The following is a 22,480-nucleotide window of genomic DNA, read 5'->3' on the forward strand; positions in this document are numbered from 1 at the left end:
CGAAACGGTAAGTTTTATCATAATCATATCTCTACAAAAATTGTAGATCATGAAATTATTCACAAGAAACATATCAATACTTTTTTTCCTACGATACACCGTTTCTAAGATATAACGATTCAAAAATTTGTGAAAGTTTAATTCCAAAGCTGCAGAACAACATCCTCGAACTAGCAATCTTCGTCAATTGATAATTTATTTGATGAACTCATGACAGTTCCTACCAGTCTTACAAATACTCACAAGTCTCGGTTCATTTCTATGTTGTAAGAAAAGTTTACTGCTAAAAATATATTAATGAAACTTTTTGAATCATTATATCTCACAAACAGTGGCTTGTAGGAAACAAGTATACATACGTTTTTTGTAGATAATTTTATGAGCTACAATTTTTGTCTGAAGTATTTTTATGACAAAACTGACTGTTTGGCTGAAAATTTCCAGAAACTTTTGACCTTTGACCTTGAATAAAATTTTTTCCATGTATGGAAATGATGGGAAACAGTCAAATTCTATGTTCAATTGTATTTTAAAGAATTTTACTGATTTTCAGCTTGATGGGAATTATATATATATATATATATATATATATATATATATATATATATATATATATAATGAAACTCCATTTTTTGAAAGTTTCATTCATATCGTATTCATCAGTGGCACATTTACAGATTTGTTACCTTTACCGACCTCTGAAATTCAAAGCCATACTTAACATTCATTAAGTTCATTTTTATCAAGTTGTTTATCATTTTTTCAACTTTATAATTTGCCGCCTGTAGTCTATTCCATCTTTTGTCGCTTTTACAGTCCTTTGAAATTTGGAACTATACTTTATAATTATTATTATTTGAATAACATTTTGATCAAGTTTTTTTCAAGTATAACCATGTTGGTTATTATTATAATTTGTCCATCATCTTCTAAGGCTGCAATTTTCTGAGATGATTTGTAACTGGATATTTGCCTACTTTCATTCCAAACAGTACTAATATTGGTTGAGCTAAATATATTTTATATGAATGCCTTCCACGATTCCCTTTTACTCTTTTTAAGTGTGTACCTCGCCTTAGATCTTAGGTTCTTGAAACTTGTCAGATTTTCAGGGGTCTTATGTTTTTTGTAGCGATTAAATGCTGCTTTACTTGATTTTATGATCCGTCGACATTCGTCATTCCACCAAGGTACTGCTGGATTGCAGCCTTTCATAGTTTCCATCATTTCAAAAATGTTATCTGCAGCTTGTTTGATTAAGTTGGTAAATTTGTTAACCGTTTCATCGATATCATCTGTTATTTTGTATTTAGTAATGTTCTCATATTCGTGGAAAACAGATTCCAGTTTGAATTTTTAAAAAGCCATTTTTGTAGAGGATGTCTGAGATTATTATTGGGAAATGATCGCTATAATAGAGGTATGATATTATTTCCCAATTAAAGAAAGGAGTAATGGGAGGATCACATATTCCTAAGTCTATAGCAGACGATGTCCCATTGTATGAGTTGAATTTTGTTTTAGATCCGTTGTTAAGCAAGGTAAGATTGTGGTCGTTAATAATTTCTTCAATCAAGTTACCTATATAATCTTGCTTGTCTGATCTCCATAGTAAGTTGGATCCATTGAAGTCTCCAACAATTATACGAGGTTGAGGTATTTGTTGAATTAAATTCTCCAAATCATTTTTATAGACGTAAATATTGAAGAGAATATAAATATTACTATTCATTTTATATGGATGGAAAACAGAAACCGTAACAGCTTCTAGGTCTGTGTTTATATCAATTTTATTCGATTAAATATTATTTAAGATGTATGTGGCATCGCCCCCCCCCCAACTCCTCTCTCTAGTGGGTCTATTTTTATAGTATATGTTATAGTTTTTCAGGTTGTCAATGGGGCCTTCTGATGTGTATCTGAGGATTGGATCACTTGAACCATGAATATTCGTGATCAAATCTGTAAGTTGACCAAAATTTAATACTAGCTTTTCTCTGTGCTCCTGAATAGAATTTTTCGCGGTTTCCAACATTTTCAATGTTTCGTCCAATCCAATTTTCCTAGGTCTTTTACAATCTCTTTAGGTGTATGAAGCATTGTTTCTACTTTAGTAGGTTTATCTTGTATTGGGGAACTTTTGTTAGTTCTGTGTGATTATTATTTATTAAGATATTTTGGTCTGTTTCAGTTTCAGTTAAGTTGTTGGTGGATTACTGTTTGTGTATAGGAGGAATGGAGGAATATTTACTTGCACTGGGGTGCAGAAGTGTTAGCTTAGACTTGAGGGGCAGAACCAACGCAAAGGGAATTTAAAATACTTGAAAGGTATTAATATATTTTAAAATTATCCAAACCCATTTTGAGTTATTAGCAAATAATATTGGTAAATCAATAAGTAACCTTCCAATCATCAAAGTATTAATAGGTAGCAATCGAAATTATAAACTAAAATCGCGAATATAAGGTACGATTACAACATATTAATAAACCTTAAAATTATCCACTGAGAGATCGAGTAAGTAGCGACTACATTAGTATGGAGGGTAGAGCTAAGGAGAACCATCTCCGTGCTACAGAAAGTGTCCATCAAATCCTTTACGTTAGGGTGGCGCTACTATAGCATGAGTGTAAATCGATAACTGACATTTCATAATTACTTGCAAAAATTCACAATAATTAATTAACATTTAGCGTTATCTTACAGTAACTTTTCTAGGTTATGTTTACAAAATTATTATGGACTACGTGAGTAGTTTAGATTTTGTATACCAAATTCACTTAAGGACTCTAGTCATTTGAAATACTAAATTTTTTACCATTGCATACTTCAATCTACATAAAATAAATAAGTTCATATGATATATCGTCCGACAGGTGCGCCAATCTGGTCAAATTTTGAATTATAGTTTACCGTCTACAAGCGGACAGTTTTTAAGTTAAGCCCCCATATGAGATGGTCCTCCTTACCTCTACCCCCATATACATTAGAATAACATGTAATGTGGAGAAGATTAACGAGTGGTTATTGAACAGAAAAAAATAATGGAACAACCATATAAGTAGAATGACAGATGATAGGGTAGTAAAGATCGCAAGAGATAAATCGCCAGCCGGGAGGAGAAGTGTCGATCGACTCCGGAAAAGATTGAGCGATAATATAACTTAAAAGCACAACAAAAGAAAGAAACAGGTAGAATTACTTATAGAAAAGATAGAAGAAGAAGAAGTCCAAATCGTTAGCAAATAATATCAGTAAATCGATAAGTAAGCCTTTCAGCCTTCTAACTAACATAGAAATCGAAATAATGAACGAGAATCATAAACTTATAGGTTTTCTATATACACCCGAATAGCATGAGAACGTTCGCTTAGCGGCATTTACGCGCGTCCCACATATATGTATTACATACAGGGTGTCCCAGAAATTGCACGCCAGGCTGACACGGGAGGTAGATCAGCTTTAGATCTATCAAATAAAAGCAACATGACCTCAGTAAAAGTTTTTTAGTTTTCGAGATATTAACCCTTTTAGGTTTTTTCAGAAAATCTCTACTTTTTGCCCTATTTTTGTCTGTTATGGGCATAAAAAACCTCTAATTTATAATTCTATGAATATTATACCATTTTTAAAGAGCACTAAGTAGGCTAGTTTTTAAGAACATTTTCTGACTCAGTCTGGTACATTTTTTTTCACAGTCGCTAACCAAACTTTAGTTAAGGTTTTCGCTTTGAAACAAAAGGTAAGATTGAGTTGTTTTTTTTGTTAATGTCGTGCTACTTTTTATTAAAATGAATACTGGGTTGTCTCATCCAACTATTAGTGGTAGCCCAGAAAAAAAAGAATTATAAATTAGAGGTTTTTTATGCCCATAACAGACAAAAATAGGGCAAAAAGTAGAGATTTTCTGAAAAAACCTAAAAGTATTAATATATCGAAAACTAAAAAACTTTTACTGAGGTCATGTTGCTTTTATTTGATAGATCTAAAGCTGATCTACCTCCCGTGTCAGCCTGGCGTGCAATTTCTGGGACACCCTGTATATGTTTATTACAACCTTATTTTTACAGACGTTGCCACGCCAGCTACGTATTTATCATATGGGGTTACAAAGTTATTTATGTAGTTGATGTTACTAGAAAACTGGACAAGAATTGCAAAATATTTTAGTTTTCCGTGATTTATACACTAAACAGCATTCAAAACTTCAAGCTTCTAAAAATGCTTTATAGTTTTCATGATCGGTCAGTCAGTGCGTGACAAAACTAAGAACTTTGACTATTTATAATTCCTAAACTACTGGTTCAAATTGAATGGAAATTGTGTTTATATAATGCTTGCTTGGTAACTAGTAATACAGTCTTTTATTCTTTTATTTTAATCCAGTACGAAGTTATAGTGGGTCGAAAATGGCCTAAATTAATTACTTCGAGAAAAGGATGTTACGGCAGTGACGCTTTCGTTTGCTCAACAAAACCACGATGTTGTGCGCCGACCTATCTTTAAAATACGGCGATGAAAGCTCTTATAAAATGAATTCACATATTAATCCAAAATTTCACATGTTTTCACAATTATGCGGAACCACTTGGAGAGAACTAAAACGACAGAATATCTGGAAGTGGATTTAGAATCTATATAGAATATAACTTGAGCAATTATCTCTTTGAGAGATAAAATTTCAAGTTTTTGTGGATTCTCTTCTCTGTTCATAATACAGGTTTATTTTATTCAAATGAAAATTAACCAAACCGGTATCCTTTCATTTGCGAATACATATATTTGGCATTACAATGTCAATGATAGATAATAGAAGAAGGTCAAATATTCATGAACTCATGAAACATGATTAGAAGAATGTTAATTGAATTGTAGTGGAGAAAATTTTATTACTTTGTTACTTTGAGAACAGATTCTAATATATAAAACAGCAATAAAATCGAATAGTTTCCAAAAGGGTTATAATCTGATTGATGACTAAGCGGATAAAAAGTTGTGAAAAGTTCTTCATGTTTCCATCTCTGATATATCCAATACAGGCAAATGGTTTGATGTCTCGCTTTTAAAGCTACCATCATTCCTATTATTATGAAAGGATCGTTCTTCTAATATGGAATAATATGATAGTCTGAGGAATGATATACGTTTTCCTTAGAAAATTCCTCTTTTATCTTTTGTATTGCGTTATTACTTGATAAAGCAGACAAGATTTAGTGGGCGGTATTTCACAGTACATAATTAAGTTAATTCCTTTTTACTATCATTATAATGAAACGAGAAACGAGAAAACTCTTGTTAAAGCGGAAGGACAAATTATATGTAGAAATAAAACAATGGTGGAAGATGAAGAAGTACTTGATTCGATAACGGAGGTTAAGATATACTTATGAATGATCAAAAACACTTCCTCATTATTTTTGTCTACAGTTACGAACTGATACTCAATAACTATACTAAAAGAAGTAAAAAAGCAGAATGTGATGAAAGTAGCATTATGGAATTTGTATTATCATAGTATGGTAACTTTTGCATGGGAAAACGAATAATGTTACTTTGTACTTTAGAATCCTACACATAGCTTAATTCTTTGTGCATTACTTTATACCGTGTCTATAAAACTTTTGATCCTGTTAGTTATCATACCATATATAAATCTTTTGCGCTACCAAGGAATATTATCATCGAATAATCTATTTCTAAATTTGTTTTTCGGGGACTACATACATGGAAAAGATGATTCACACAAGTAAGTAGAGCTGAACATAGCTTCTAATTTCAATGTCACTTTATGTATTATTATGTAATTGAATTATTTTCTGGTTACTAGAGATCAAATATTTCCCATGATAGAAGGGGTTCTTAGAGAAAGATTATTTTGAAAGACCACAAATTACATTTCAACTGCAGCCTAGCCTAATCTCCTTCGAAATATTTTACAATAAAAGCTGAGGAATTTTCTACAACGATCTCTATACAAGGAGGCTTAACAAAATGTCCCTCAATCAATATACTTTTTTACCAATCCAGAAAGCAGCTCTGTAAATGTTGCAAGACTTTACTTCTTCTGATGAACCTCTATTTCAAGCAATAGATTATCGTACTGGAATTCTAGCTTCTCTGTTAATTCTCTGAACAGTCCTCTTTGAGGTGCATGCACTCTTATACTATTTACTAACTTGATTACTACTTCCATGACACTGTTCATACTCAAGAATTTTCTACACAATGGCTGCTAGTGTATGATGAAATCATAAGACACATAATTTGGCATATCACTGTTTTATGGCACAAGACAAAACCCTGCTCCAAGCCTACTGTTGCAGGAAGATCCGTGCGTAGCTAAATCCACCAACAGAAATATTTTGGTAATCAGTGCCCAATAAGCGGCACAATCTATGTCAGCTCCTCTCTTGTTTCAAAATTTTAAAGTCCAATCTTGCAAAAACGGCCAACGAACCTCATAAAAAATATCAGTTGACAGTGAAACTGTGGGGAAAACAGCTACAATGATGATAGTTTTGAGCTGAAAATTGACTCTCCACATCACTGTTTTAGCAGAAAGCTGAGGAGATTCAATAGAAGATATTTTCGCAGCTGTATTGAAATTATCAAATAATGTATTTGCAGCTTCTGAAAAAGCAGCTTTATTCAATCTACTATCTTTGTGTGGTTTTCATACTTTCGACGTTCAGGTATGTTGAAAACAGTGATATGGTGCTTATGTAGCTAAAAGTTTAGATGTATTACTTTTCATTTCTCAACGTTGACTTTATTTGACATAAGAGTGACAAGTTTTTGGTTTGTTCCTTGAATTGGCCATACTAAAAACAAACCAGGAAAGAGATAATACATATTAAGTCAAATAGTAGAATTGTTGGAAAAATTTTGAAATCACTTTACCTCTGTGAAATAAGATCGAAGTGTAAAATGAATTGTGGCTAATACAAGACTAACACAAAAAACAATATCCGATCAATCCCAGCTACTAATTTTGCATTTAGTGTATGGCTTTGCCGATAATTACAATTTGTAATTGCCACTATAACTGACGGTGACAAATATATTATTCCAATTCCATCGATAATAAATTATCAGATTAATTTCAATGTGAAGAAGTGTTTGCTGTATAGATGAACGTTCTGTATTAAGGGGTTTTTGTTCGACCTAATACCTACATTTCGGATTACATCGCGAAGTTACAAATGTAGTAAGTCATGCATAATCTTGAAATTGCTATTACAAGAGAAAATCCCGTTAATAGTACTTGTAACACACAAATTATATTAACCTATCCGAGATTGGATGAACGTCTAACTAAATAATAAAAAAATGGTAATTAAAAAATGTTCACTCACAATATACTTTACTGTAGATGCATAGAATGGAATATATAAAATACATCACAGTTCTAGTTTTAGAACACAATAATTTTCTATAAAAGAGTGTAATGACTTTTTTATTAAACACACCTGAGAACACCTTGTTTTCATTTGTTTCTACAGGAACGTGAAGGTAGTATTTTCAGAACAGAAATTGTTGGGAGTTACACCTACGACTTCGATATGCAATAAAAAATCTTCTATTGCTGATATTGCTGTTGCACGGTAAAGTCTACAGGGCTCAATGGACATTGCTCATTGGTAGTGGTGAAACTTTAAGTGCCCATTATCTTCCACATCGTCTAAACTCAACTGTGTTGAATCATCTCTACGATGTGCTAAAGATCTTAAACAGTACAATCACTTTTAATATATATATATATATATATATATATATATATATATATATATATATATATATATATATACGCACCTCGTATATATGTATATTTCTTTCGTGTTATTAATCTGTTCGCCGCATATACTGAATTTTGTTACTTTGTTACCGTGGCAACAAGCTGTATTGTGGTTTTTATTTTTAGACCTTTTTTTTGCTTGTCTAGTCGGCGAACTCTGGGCCGTAAGATAAATAGAAAAAGAAATGTAACACTTGCTTTTTGGCCTTGGTAGCGTGAGTGTGATTATTAGCGCGCTACTATCTTATAATATATTTATATATTATGTATTTTGGTTTATGTCAATTAGCAAGAGTGGATAAATGTTTTAGTTTCAATGTACAATTTAGTTAAATAGTAAATACAGTCCACTACTTATTGGTTTATGGTTTAATGATTTAGTAAAGGTGAATAAGAAGAAAGTTTAGTGTTTTATTCGCCATTACAAATGAACTAAAAAATAACGTAATCAGGAAACTCCTGTACATAAAAATGGTCCTTCGAGCAGGATTTTGAAGAATCCAGTGGGGACTATTGCAGCAAGCTATTGGTTTTGGTTCACAAGAATGGTGTTATTGGAGCACTAGTGATAAGAACAATTTGGTTTTGGATGCTAAAAATTCCTGGGATTGCTGTGCTGCTTAGATATTGGATTTGAGCGGACCGGTAAAGTACAAAAACACAAAGAAAAAGTTCTTGGAGATTGTGAGTATTTCCTTTCAATATTTTTCCCTTTAAACCTCGACTTTTTTTTCTGCTAATGTAAGTAAAATGTATGAAGAGTTCAAATTTTTGGTAAAAAAGCGTGGTAGTTTAAAGTCTAAGTTAACAATGTTTAAAGCTTATTTTGACAAGTTGAAAGCTTTCTTGGAAACGTTAACGGATGGTGTTGATAGGGCTTTTTTTGTAGAATTAGATATGCGCTTAGAAAAAATGGTCGAATTGTTACCGGCATTTGATGTGATTCAGAATGAGATAGAATTTTTGGCGGATGAGGATGAGTTGGAAAATCAGTTTACAGAACGTCAGAATTTCGAGGATAATTTTTATAGATTTTCAACGTTAGCGCGTAATTCACTGACAAAACACAATTTCTATGAGCTAGATAATGAAAAAGAATCTGTAAGATCGACTTCTTCAGGTTCAGGTTCGCGTCGTAGTAAAAATGAACATGTGGCTCTAAAAGCATTGCCAAAACTTCCGCCAATTCCAATTCCCACCTTTTCTGGAAAATCTGAAAATTGGCTGGAGTTCAGGGATACTTTTTCTTCTTTGGTTCACAAAAATGAAAGATTGGATAATATAGAAAAATTTCATTTTCTTAGGGGCGCGTTGGACGGAGACGCAAAACAGTTTATTGGCACACTCGAATTTTCTGATAGTGGGTATGATGTTGCTTTGAACCTGCTATTAGAAAGGTTTAACAATACTTCTTTGTTGGTTAATAATAATTTAAAATGTTTGGTTAATTTGCCAGAAATACAAAAGGAAAATGCTGTTGATCTTCGGAAAATGTTGGATATTTTAGTTAAAAATCTTAGATCGCTTAACTCATTGGGCGTGAATACAGAACACTGGGATATAATGGTTATATTTTTAGCATGTTCAAAACTTGATTCGCATACAAAAAGAGAGTGGGAGGAAAGAAAAAATAAAGCTGCATTACCCACACTTGACGAGTTTAAAAGTTTCCTAAAAGGTAAAGCCGATTTATTGGAATGCTTAGGGATGAATAACTCAGTAAGTATCATTAAAGAAAAAGGGTTATATAGGGCAAAGCAAAAATCCTACGTTTCTGTTAATCAAAAATGCTCCTTTTGTAATGCTGATCATTTCATTCAAAATTGTAAATCACTTTTCGAATTAAACAATTATGCTAGGTTTCAAAAGGCCTTACACTTTGAGGTTTTCTTTAAATTGTCTAAGACCTGGGCATATGAGTAAAGCTTGTTCCTAGAGAGGGTGTAAAAAATGTGGGTCTAAACATAATGTTATTTAACACTATGATAAAAATAAAAATGATAGCATCCTCTCGGGCAGCTCAAATGGCAGTGTTGGCTCTGCAATAAGTGAGTCTGGTTTGGTGGAGGAACCTTCATTAGATGAACCGAAGTATTCTGTGCCTACAACTTCTAATTTTTGGTCTTCGTATTGTAATTCAAATAATATAACAGATGTTTTATTGTCAACAGCTTTAGTGCAAGCAATGGACATTAATGGTAAATATCAAACATGTAGGGTTCTCTTGGATAGTGGGTCCCAGTACAATTTAATCTTGGAAAAAATGTTTAAGAACTTGGGTTTAGAATCTATTGATGTAAATATATCTATGGCAGGAGTTAATCAGTTGGTTTCAAATATTAAGTCAAAGTGCAATGTGAAAATTGCTTCTTTTCATAATAATTTTGAGGCAAGCATATCATGCTTAGTGGTTTCAAAAATTGGTGATAATGTTCCTAGTCGGCCTTTAGATATATCGCATTTAAAAATACCAAACCATCTAAAATGGGCTGACCCATCTTTAGCTGAGCCAGGAGACATTGACATCTTATTAGGAGCTGAAACCTTCTATAGTCTTCTTTGTATTGGGCAAATAAGTCTTGGCGAAAAGCAACCAGTCATGCAAAAAACTAAGCTTGGATGGGTGTTGTCTGGCAGTATTGTGGTTCCGGAAGCTACAATTAGATTATGCAACTTTGTCAAAACAACACCATGTATTAAGGACCAGTTAGAGAAATTCTGGCAAGTTGCGGAGCCTCCATCAATTGTAACCTCAACAATGTCAAATGAAAATCTTCTTTGTGAAGATATGTTTGATAAAACAACATATAGATGTACTGATGATGGGAAGTTTGCTGTGCAGCTTCCACTTTGTGATTCTATAGACAAGCTGGATGACTCCAGAAGTCATGCTTTGTGTAGGTTTTACTCATTGGGAAGGAGGTTAAATAAAAACCCCATTTTAAAGGAAATGTACTTTTCTTTTATGAATGAATATGAGCAAATGGGTCATATGACACTTTGTGATGAGACTTCGATTGGTGAGATATCATATTTTCTTCCACACCATGGTGGATTAAACGAGCAAAGTCAAACAACTAAACTTTGTTGTTTTTAATGGGTCTGCTTCTACTGATACTGGTGTGCCACTGAATGATATCCAACATACTGGGCCGGTTATTCAGGATGACTTATTGGATATTCTGCTTAGGTTTAGGCAGTTTAATGTGGTTGTTTGTGCGGAAATTGAAAAAATGTATCGTATGGTCTGGGTGGTTTCAGAACAAACATGTCTTCAAAAAATCTTATGGAGAAGAAAATCTGATGAAGATGTTCAGGAGTATACTTTAAATACTATTACCTATGGTACCAGGTCAGCAGCGTACTTGGCCATACGCTGTTTGAAGCAGTTAGGATTGGACAATCTTGAAGCACATCCAGAGGCTTCTAATGTTATCTTGCATGGATTTTACGTGGATGATATGCTCTGCGGAGGGTCTTCTATTACTGAAATGATTGATGTGTGTAAACAAGTTAAAGAAATTCTTGGAGGTGCTGGATTTAATTTAAGGAAGTGGATATCAAATAGGCCTGAGGTAATTGCTGGTATTCAAGGATCGTCTAGTCAAAGGAAAATGTAATTTTTGGAGAAAAGGATTCCAATAAGACATTGGGTTTGTATTGGTCTTTTAAAAAGGATAAGTTAATGTATTATATAAATTTTCCTACCAATGTTTCTAAAGTAAACAAACGTAGCATCCTCTCAGATATTTCAAAAATCTTTGATCCTCTTGGGTTATTAAGCCCTAGAATAGTTTTGGTTAAAATTTTACTGCAAAGACCATGGCAGTTAAAAATAAGTTGGGACGAGTCTTTGCCTTCAAACTTAGATTTTTATTGGAGAGAGTTAAGAAAAAAGTTCTTTGTTTTAAATGAATGCGAGATTGAACGACAAGTTATATGTTTGGATCCAGTGGAGATCCAAATACACGGATTTTGTGACGCCAGTATGGAAGCCTATGGTGCTTGCGTGTATATAAGAAGTGTCGATAAGAATGGTTGTGTCAAGATTTCATTAATTTCTAGGAAATCATAGGTGGCACCACTTATATCATTGACCATTTCTCGACTAGAGCTAAGCGGAGCTTTAGTGTTGGTACACCTTGTTGAAAGAATTAAACGAAAAATTGATGTTTCTAATTTTGAAAATATTGTCTTTGAAGGGTTTATTAATTATGACAGATTTTCTAGTTTTAACAAATTAATAAATTGCGTGGTGTACATTCTAAGATTTATTGAAATAATAAAATCTAAGAGGACTGCTAAATTTGGTGGTAGTAATCCAACAGCATGCGAAAAACAAAAAACTTTACAAACCTTGATAATTTTAGTACAAAGGGAATGCTTTTTGATAGAAATAAACAATTTAAAGCATAACACGTCTTTGAGTTCTTCAAAGATAGTTGGTCTAACCCCCTTTTTGGACTCCTGTGGTATTCTGAGGGTGGGGGGTAGGTTGCTGTGTTCTAATTTGAAATATTATGAGAAGCACCCGATATTGTTTTCATCAAAACATAATTTCACAGTGCTATTAGTTTTATATGAGCATGAAAGACTTCTGCACGCTGGCCCACAACTTTTGTTAAGTTCGCTACGCGAAAAATATTGGCCTGTTGGAGGCAGGAATCTAGTGCGCAAGATCACTAGAAATTGTATTAAATATTTTAGAGCTCATCCCGAGAAGGGTCAATCAAGTCAATTTATGGGTGTGCTGCCTGAATTGCGTGTACGAGCTTCTTTGCCCTTTCAAAATGTAGGTGTGGACTATGCGGGTCCCATAATGATAAGAAATAAAATTGGTCGAGGATTTCATTTAATAAAAGCATACATCGTCCTGTTTGTGTGCTTTAGTACCAAAGCTATCCACCTTGAGTTGGTGAGTGATCTTACATCAGCAGCTTTTATTGCGTGTTTTAGGCGGTTTGTTTCAAGAAGGGGTATCCCTAGCAATGTTTTTAGTGATAACGGCACTACGTTTGTTGGGGCTTCTTCAGATTTGAAGGATTTTGGAAATTTTTTGATTTCACAATCCTCTAAATTACAAGAACAGCTTGAAAAAGATAATGTAAATTGGAATTTTATATCTGCTCATTCGCCAAACTTTGGAGGTTTATGGGAGGAGGAGGTTAAGTCCTGTAAATACCATTTAAAACGTGTCTTGGGAACATATTCCTTAACCTTCAAAGGTTTGTCCACTTTGCTTACGCAAGTAGAGGCCATTCTAAACTCCAGACCTTTGGTTCCTATGTCCCCTAGTCCTAATGATTTTTATGTCCTGAGTCCTGGTCCTTCCCTTGTTGGTAAACGACTCACGTCTCTGCCAGATGGGGATTATCAAGATGTTAAAGAAAACAGACTGGATAAATGGCAGCAGATTCAAAAGATGTATCAACATTTCTGGCAGCGGTGGTCCAAGGAGTACTTGTCTGAACTCCAAACCAAGTCTAAATGGAAATTGTTGCAACCAGGTTTGAAAGAAAATCAAATGGTGGTTATTAAAGATGACCATCTGGCCCCAACACTATGGAAGCTTGGACGTATTGTGAAGCTAATTCCTGGCCTCGTACCGGAATCATTAAACGTGCTTTGTCCAAGATTTGTGTTTTACCTGATAATGACTTGTGATTTGGATTAGACTTTTGGTTTATTTTGGAAGATATTCTTCCAAGGTGGGGGGTATGTTGTGAACGCACCTCGTATATATGTATATTTCTTTCGTGTTATTAATCTGTTCGCCGCATATACTGAATTTTGTTACTTTGTTACCGTGGCAACAAGCTGTATTGTGGTTTTCATTTTTAGACCTTTTTTTTGCTTGTCTAGTCGGCGAACTCTAGGGCCGTAAGATAAATAGAAAAAGAAATGTAACACTTGCTTTTTGACCTTGGTAGCGTGAGTGTGATTATTAGCGCGCTACTATCTTATAATATATTTATATATTATGTATTTTGGTTTATGTCAATTAGCAAGAGTGGATAAATGTTTTAGTTTCAATGTACAATTTAGTTAAATAGTAAATACAGTCCACTACTTATTGGTTTATGGTTTAATGATGTAGTAAAGGTGATTAAGAAGAAAGTTTAGTGTTTTATTCGCCATTACAAATGAACTAAAAAATAACGTAATCAGGAATCTCCTGTACAATATATATATATATATATATATATATATATATATATATATATATATATATATATATATATATATATATATACTCTGGACTTTTTTGGTATTTAGCACACATCCTAACAATGCAAAAAAGCAATAGTTTTTGGATATCTTGTGTTACCAGCAATTTCCATTCTGTAAAAAGTTGATATTCGTTTTCATATCTCCACCTGGATTTTGCTAGTAACAAATCAGCACTGGGTTATGCCATTAGCTCTAATATGTTTTACGGACTATCTGAATTTGCTTCTGAGTACATATTTCAAGACTAACATGAATTAGACCGTGGTTATACGTAATACGTAATATTTCTTACTCGTACATGCTTGGCGGTTACATTTAATTCGAATTGGCACGTTGTTCCACGTGCGTCATTTAATACGTACAAGTGTCAGCTCTCGAAATTTTTGCAGACCATAATGAATGTTGAGAAGTTGATTGAGAGAATTGTGTTGGTAAATCTGCAGTTTTCTTTATAAAACTAATAGTTCAATCCAAGCCCAAATTTCAATTATTTATCGAGTGAATTAGAACATGGACTCTTCCTAATTCGTACTGTAAGCACTCATAGTCAATAAAGGTTTGACCCATTATTTCCAGTGGTGTTTGTTTAGTTTCTCATTTGAAGCATTGTAAACGAAACCAATTATGTCTTTCTATTTTCAAGTCCACGGTTAAACTAGCAATTGCTTCATCACTTTATTCTATTCATTGAGCACGTTTAATTAGAACTAATTCGTTGAAAGCTTAATTTGGCAATTACTGTAAAAAATATCTGTCATCTCGATCTAATCTCTAAATCGCGAATTATTTGGTGTACTTGTTTCTGATGTTCGAATAGTAGTATTTTTTATGAAGTAAGAGCTGATACTTGATGTACTTAGTTCTTAAGAATCAGCTCTTACTTCATTAAATGATTAACATACTATCACAACCTTCACCTATTCTCTGTATTCAGTTTAAACCGGATATTTGTATGAAACTATTCTACTTAACAAGTAGTTTTTGACAGGTGTTGTGACATCGAAAAAATAGAGTGAAATGATATTAACAAACATTTGTACACAAAACCAACGAAAACCTTATTTATCTTGATTTTGGGTTATTGGTCTTGTCAATTTTCGTTAGTTTCCTGTTGGATCTAAGAGATAAGGGTTACCTACAATCGATAACGATTGTTTGAAAATCCTACACTATTGGATTTACTTTGGTGGCTAGAAAACCATGAAACTAAACAAGATAAAGTGATCGATTTCTGCTCCAGGATTATTCTCGAGCTAAAAATGAATCATAACAACGATTCCTTCTACTAAATACGACAATACTTTGGCATGATTGTTATTAATGTGAAGGTATTTATTGTGAATAATGTATCCACTGATTATATAGAGTGTATCCAGAAACCACAGAACCACATATATTGTGCCAAATTTTATTCAACGTAACTTGATTCTGTATGTATATACACTTTGATGGAGAGTCAGTAATTTTTCTCTCAGCAACCATATATATTTTATACCTATGTATACAGGGTGTTCAGGGCGGTGCGAAAAATTCGGGAGTGAGTAGATGATATGCTGTAACATGAAAAAAGTTCTCTCACACGAACCCAAAAAGGCACTCTTTGCTAACTCGATAAAATTTATGGCTTCGGAGATATATAGATGTTTGGATGGTTGTATATGGCAAGGAAACCATAAAGAGACATTTCGTAGAAAATTATTATAAATTTTAATTATTAATCTCATTTACAGCACACACAAACATAATCGAACATTTCTCATTGAACTGTATTGAAATAAAAACAAAAAAACTATAATAAATGCTCGAGGTGGGCACCTTGCACTTCTACACACTTCCGGAGTCTAGGGAAGATATTTCATGAACTTGGAAGAACGTTCCAAGATTCTGCCTCATAGCATCACAATGAAAGTTTATTTTATTTATCAATTCGTTCCTTGTGATAATAAGTGTTGCATATACCAAGCTTTTAAGATATCACCACAAAAATGAATACATTGTATTTCATTCAAGGGAACGTGGTGGCCATGCAAATAGAATTCTCCGACCAATCCACCTATTAGGAAAAATGTTTTAAGATGATTTTTTACATCATTTAGGATGTGGGTAGTGGCTCCATCGTGCGTGAACCAAATGACCCTGCAAATGTTTTGAGGAGTATCATAAATCATGCGTGGAAAATCATTTTGGAGAAATTCCAAGTATCACTGACTATTTAGGGTATCATCAAAAAAATATGGAAATATTAAATTTTAACTCACTATTACTGCCCACATATTAACACAATATCGATGTTCATTCTTTGTTCGAATTGTACCGTGAGGATTTTCATCTGTCCATGAATGTAAATTATGGACATTAATTAAACAATTGAATACTATTTGAATTGGATACAGATACTTAAAACATTCATCTTGGTCAAAAAATGGAATAAAATCGCGAACATTTTCGTGCCATTATTTTTTATGACTTTCGTGATTTATTAAATATCAGTGTGCCGATAAGCTCGCTTCTCCTTTTGGTTCATCTGAAGAAGCGGCTCAAATATTACACATTTTGGTGGTACCGAAATCGGAATTGAAAAAATGCTTCGACAATTGGTTAAAATCTATGAAAAAGTGTATTGATCTTAATAGACAATATTTTGAAAAAGAATAAAGCCATATCCAATTATAAATATTTGTTTCTATATGTCTAAGCTTGCTAAACATTCTGTAATTAATTACATATGTAGATAACATAGTAGTTATGACCAGAAATAAATACTTGGAAATATAAAAAATGAATACTAAATGAATAACAACCATGAAGACAAAATAACTGGAGCTTCCTCAAATATAGAAGAGTACTGTTTCGGAAAAGAGTTCTAAGTAATAGGCTCCATAATAAATGAAAGAAATAACAGATCAAAAAAAGAGGATCACATACAATTTGGGAAAAGGTTATTATAGCCAATTTATAAGAGAGAAGAATTAAAGTACAAAAACCAATTTGAAAATCTACAGCTATTAGACTTGTTGAGAAACTTTGCTTCTCACAAAGAAAGAAAAAGAAAACCTTGGAAAATAAGAAAATGAATGAGGAGCTAGTAGAGATAAGAGATTCCGTAATGAAAAACTGGAGACCAATGGAAGGTAGACCCCGAGGATGTCCAAGAGCAAGGTGAGGAAACAAAGTTAGAGAAGATATTAAGAAATGGAATATTCAAGACGTTTGATACAAGATCTACAATGGGAGAAGATAAAGCTATAGAAATTCATAAAAAGTGGAAAAAGAAAACCATAAGAAATGATGCGGAGTGATTTGCTTGAAACAATCGAAGAGCTCCTTGATTGATTGAAAGTTAGTGAAAATTGGATTAGAAAATTCCATCTAAACAGACAAACTATCAGAGTAAATTGAACGAAGTGTGGTGAAAAAATAACATTCTCGTCTTATGGTAGCGAACATCATCCACTTGCAAAGTTCGGGCGTTTTATTCACAACTAAAATGTCCGAAAAATCAGGTGGATTTTTTCCATTTTCCACAAAAATTCATATTAAACATCTTCCATATTATCCAATCTATGGGTTCAATGATAGGAAAAACAAACGAGGAGAGCGTTTTTTTCGGAAAATGTTATCAAAGGTTCACATACTTTCACTACGCTGATTATATTCTCAATTTTCGTAATGTATTTCGCATGATGTACCAAAATTTAACATAAATCTTGCAAATTAATTGAAGTTGATATTTATATAATGATAACTATTTTTATTGTTAAGTGGTGGTGGTCATGAAACTTGCAGGAGATTATTTTTTGGTTTATTTGAAACGAATGAAAATTTGCAGAGCTAGAAATGTGAAGATTATAGAGATTATCTTGAAAAATATCTTTTCATTGTAACATAATCTATTTATTGAAAATTTCTTCCGTCAAACCGCCACCGTACTTTATCAAACTTCTTATATTCACTCTAATATGATTTTCAAAATTTACTGCTTATTTGGAAACCAAAGGCGTGATAACGAAAATCATTCTAATGTGTGAGACTTCCCTCTCACTGTAGGGCCGCATAGAGCTAGATATGAGAAGATATAGCGTGATGTTTATGTAGATGTATTTCAAAACCAAAATTACCATTTCTCAAGCGAAATTATAGGGAGCATAAGGAATCGCCTAGAGAAATTGGGATATTTGGTATATCAAGTTCAGTGACAAAGTATTATCATGAACAAGTTAATTCGAGTAGCAGTCATGCAATAGGAATTTGAGTTGAAATTATTAACATTTGATATTATTTGTAGAACAAAACATCTGGAAATAAACTTATCATACATGAAAACATGGTTCCATTAATACATCTGAGACTTCCAAATCATTTTTAAAATTTATATTATGGTCTTCCATTATTTCCATTTCCATTATACTACTTCTGTTTATCCTTCATTCTTTATTTTGATGGTCAATAGATCACTTTGCCAATTTTAAGATGAAAGCATTATTGAAAAGCATCATCAACTACATTTGGGAAGACTATGTGGAATAAGGTGAAGGACAAGCATCTAGGATCATACCTCCAAGGTATGATTGGTAAGGTAATAGTGGAAGATATGGTTGCTAAGGAGGGAATATAAGCAGTGTGCAATAAAGTAGCAGAAGCACGAACAAAGAAAGGAGACTTGGAATTTCCAGAAGATAAGGAGATGATGCTGGTAATAGATATGCAAAAAGGAAGATCATTTGATAAGGGGAACGAGATAAAAAAATAAATATCATTTTAATTAATTTTGAATGTGCATTTAATGTAAGTTATTTGTAAGACATTGTTATCTGTCGATAAACTGTAAAATATAGTAATTATCGAAACCAACATTGTTGGACCCATTGAAAAACCGAAGTGATTAAACCGTATCGCCAAGCATATAAGCTCCAAATTATAGGCCGTAATTGAGACCAATTATTAATTTTCGCTAATTTTTTATGAACTATATCATCAATCATCAATAATATTTCCCACTTTGTGACAACAAATTGAGCTATTGTCACAATTAATTTTGAATCGACTATTCTATAATTGAAGTTGTAATATTTAAATCATTGTAGAGGTGAACTTTTACCAATTTTCTGCGGCGATCAAGCCATGTGCCCTCACATTTAAAAATACATAAAACAGGTATATATTTTCACGAACTACTTGTTTGATAAAACAATAATCTTTTGACTCCGAAAATGGAACACGCAGAATATTAACTCAATTTGTTGTCTCAAAGTGGAAATTATTATTGATTATATAATCAAGATAAAATTAGCGAAGAGATATTTATAATTGGTCTCAATTACAGCGTAAAGTTAAGCGCCCATACGCTTGGTTATATGGTTCACTTCAGTTTTTTAGTGGATCCAATAATGTGGGTTGCAATAATTACAATCTTTCGAAGATCATTGACAGAAAACAAAGTCTTACATTAAATGCACATTCAATATTAATAAAAAATAAATGATTGATTTCTTTTTTATATCCTTCCCCTTCCTCAATGATCTATTTCCTGCATCATCTTACCTTCTTCTGGTAATTCCACGTCTCCTTTCTTTTATAACCTTCTAAATGTCCCAATTATCTTAATCCTTTCTGATATACGTGGTACACGTTTGAGGAAAAAGGTACACAGTGAGACAGTGAGACGAGTAGATCTCGAACGCCTTAATCTCATCGGAGTTACGCTGCTCTTAGAGATTCGGCACGCGCGAATTTCAGTTAATTTTACGGTTTTTTCCATATCTTTGTGTACATGGTGTTATTGATGAATATACAGAAAATTTAAGTAGTTATCGAACTTTGCATATTGTGCCACTTCTTCAAGTATAGTTCACAATTTGTAATACAATTTTCAATTGGTTCCATTTTACAGTAAGTCCGTTATTTAGTGTGTTTTAAATATGTTTAAAACGTGATATAATCTCACAGAAAATCGATTACATACTTGGCGTCAATTTGAACGTTTTTAATAGTTATAAAACGATAAAATACAATGACAAACGACTATAATAAATATTTTATTGCAATAGAGTAATAAATACCAAGTTTTTGTACTGAATAGAGTTCAAGTGTGTTTTTTGCATGAACGTAGAATATATTCAATAACGTAGTGAATTCTTGAAAAAACAGGAGAAATTGCTGGAAATACTTTTTCATTCATTGTACGTAATAAATACTAAACACTCAACCGAAAACTCAACATACATCACCAACTAACCTCAAGTCTAAATCCATTTCCGTGAAGTAGCCGCATCGAGGGCCACAACTTCCGGTAAACTCATTCAATTGCTACTGTTTTTCCATTTCATCCCAGTACCTTTAGACCAGGAATTGTTTTGAACAGTCATATTTTGACTAAATTAATAATGAGTATTAAAATAACTGCTTCTTTTCCTCATTACTATTAACATAAAAAGAATAGTGTCATGAACTCAAAATGGTAGAATGAATATTAAAAATTGGATTGGTATTCAGTATTAGTTTTGTTGCACTCTTTTAATCACATTGGTCCACCTATTTCTTGGTATTAGGTGCATGTTACCATCCGTTTTCAGTAATTATTATTTATCTAAGCTTTGAAATAGTTTGATGCATGAATAACAAATGTTTCATGAAATGCTTTGTTAAAGTCATCAAAAGTAAAATTATGATAGTGTGTGAGATCTAGGAGCACACATAATTGAATGTCTAGAGAAGCCGATTGTGGTGATAAATGAGAAATCAGTTATTAAGATAAATAATGAGATGTATATCCCTAATTGAATGTGAAAATATTAAGGGGTGAATAAAACAATATATAATGAAATGAAATTATAATTAAGTGAGAACCTGGCTTACTCATAAAAGAGAAGGAATAAAATAGCAAAGTGAGTTGTAAATTACATGAGATGATGTGTTAAAGTTAAAGACAGCAAAAGCTTAAACCAAAATAACCAATTTCACAGGTATCTCTTGTTCTATCCTCGATTCATTTAATTTTTATTTAACGAAAGATTTTAATGCATAAGCTATTGGAAGGTGTGTACTATGGTAATTGAAAACGAAGTGTATCATAGTCATTACAACTAAGAATTATTCAATTTTCCAAGCATGATAATTGCTACCAAATATAATGGATCAGAAGGTCGTCTTCAATAATTTTTGGATGCTCCGCAGTTACTGCAGGAAATGCGCATTATTTAATAACAGAACATGAGTTGTCAGGTGTTGCTATAAAGAAATTGAGAAATTAGTTTTTAAGAATTAACACAATAGAGATTCCTCGAAATTCATATCTGACATAGAAGCGTTTTCAGTAAAGCATTCCGTCAGATGTACTATAACCTACACAATCAACGCTTTAGAAGGAACAAGCTCAGAAAATCTAAAATTATTACGGAGGCTGCATCTTTCAATAGAAATAGAAAAGCAATATCAAAGATATTCCTACATAACCAGTTTTTTTGCCAAGACAAAGTAATACAAAAATAGCAAATACAGAGGAAATTTTTACGGTAGAGGACGTCAACATAATTACTTAACTGAAGAGGAGGAAATACTAAGAAAAAGTAAGAAAAATGCAAGGATTGAGTAGGAAAACTTATAACTTGAATGAATAATAGTTGAAGGTGGTGTAAAATAATAATGGATATGAAATAGTAAATATGCATTTTACGTGTCTTCACCTACTATAATATTGGGTAACCGAAACATTAAGACAATATTCGGACTCATAAGATAAGATATGTTCAAATTGTATCTTCTCTTAGCTGGCCTAAATAAAATCGTTAGAAAGAGATAATGAGGAAACTTTATCAAGATATCGAACGGAAAGAGTATTCGCATTAGAAAACGGGAGCAATTAAGCCGATTTTCTCAGTAATCGATTGTTATTTAAACAACAGATTACACGCTAATACCGAAATATATTGGAAATACTAAATTTTTATGTTCCAATACCTTATAATAATTTAATAGCATCGTCAAGAAACAATTTTAAAATAGTTTGACCTAAATTCAACACGTGAAAGTTTGGATCCAAACAACGGTAATAAGAACCATAAATTATAGTATTTTAACGATGAAAATAATTGTTTTCAACTGTGAAATTACATTATAAGATGAAATATATGGTATGGTTACTTTCTATATGCCTGTTTCACTCGCTTTAAAACGAATGAATTTAATAAGAACCAAATTCATTAGACACAATACCCACTGACATATTATATACTACCTCACCGAGCTGTCATAGTGACAGAATTACGGAGCCTATCAACGTTTTCGTACAAATAATTGCCCTGAATGAGCTTTCAGACATTTCATACCATCTGGAACGCAGAATCTACCGAAAACAGTAAAACTCTTTTGCCAACACCTACACTGAAGATATTCATACTATGGAAACTGATTATCAATTTTGGACTAATAGAGTCAAAAATTTACTAGAAAAATCA

The 22,480-nt window shown here is 32.7% G+C and overlaps 1 protein-coding gene across 2 annotated transcripts in view; it reads left to right on the forward strand.

Annotated features, from left to right (window-relative positions):
* Positions 1–22,480, forward strand: part of LOC130898227 (dopamine receptor 2-like) — a 392,084-nt gene that overhangs the window by 363,579 nt on the left and 6,025 nt on the right. The window contains exons 2-3 of one of the 2 annotated variants that reach the window (XR_009059852.1): positions 1,884–1,964; positions 2,192–2,328. The exons of the other annotated variant lie outside the window; for it this stretch is intronic. The gene's annotated coding sequence lies outside the window, so the exon portion shown is untranslated. The remainder of the gene's footprint in view (positions 1–1,883; positions 1,965–2,191; positions 2,329–22,480) is intronic. 2 annotated transcript variants of the gene reach the window in all.

This window comes from Diorhabda carinulata, chromosome 9, assembly GCF_026250575.1.
Source record: "Diorhabda carinulata isolate Delta chromosome 9, icDioCari1.1, whole genome shotgun sequence".
Lineage (NCBI taxonomy): Eukaryota > Metazoa > Arthropoda > Insecta > Coleoptera > Chrysomelidae > Diorhabda > Diorhabda carinulata.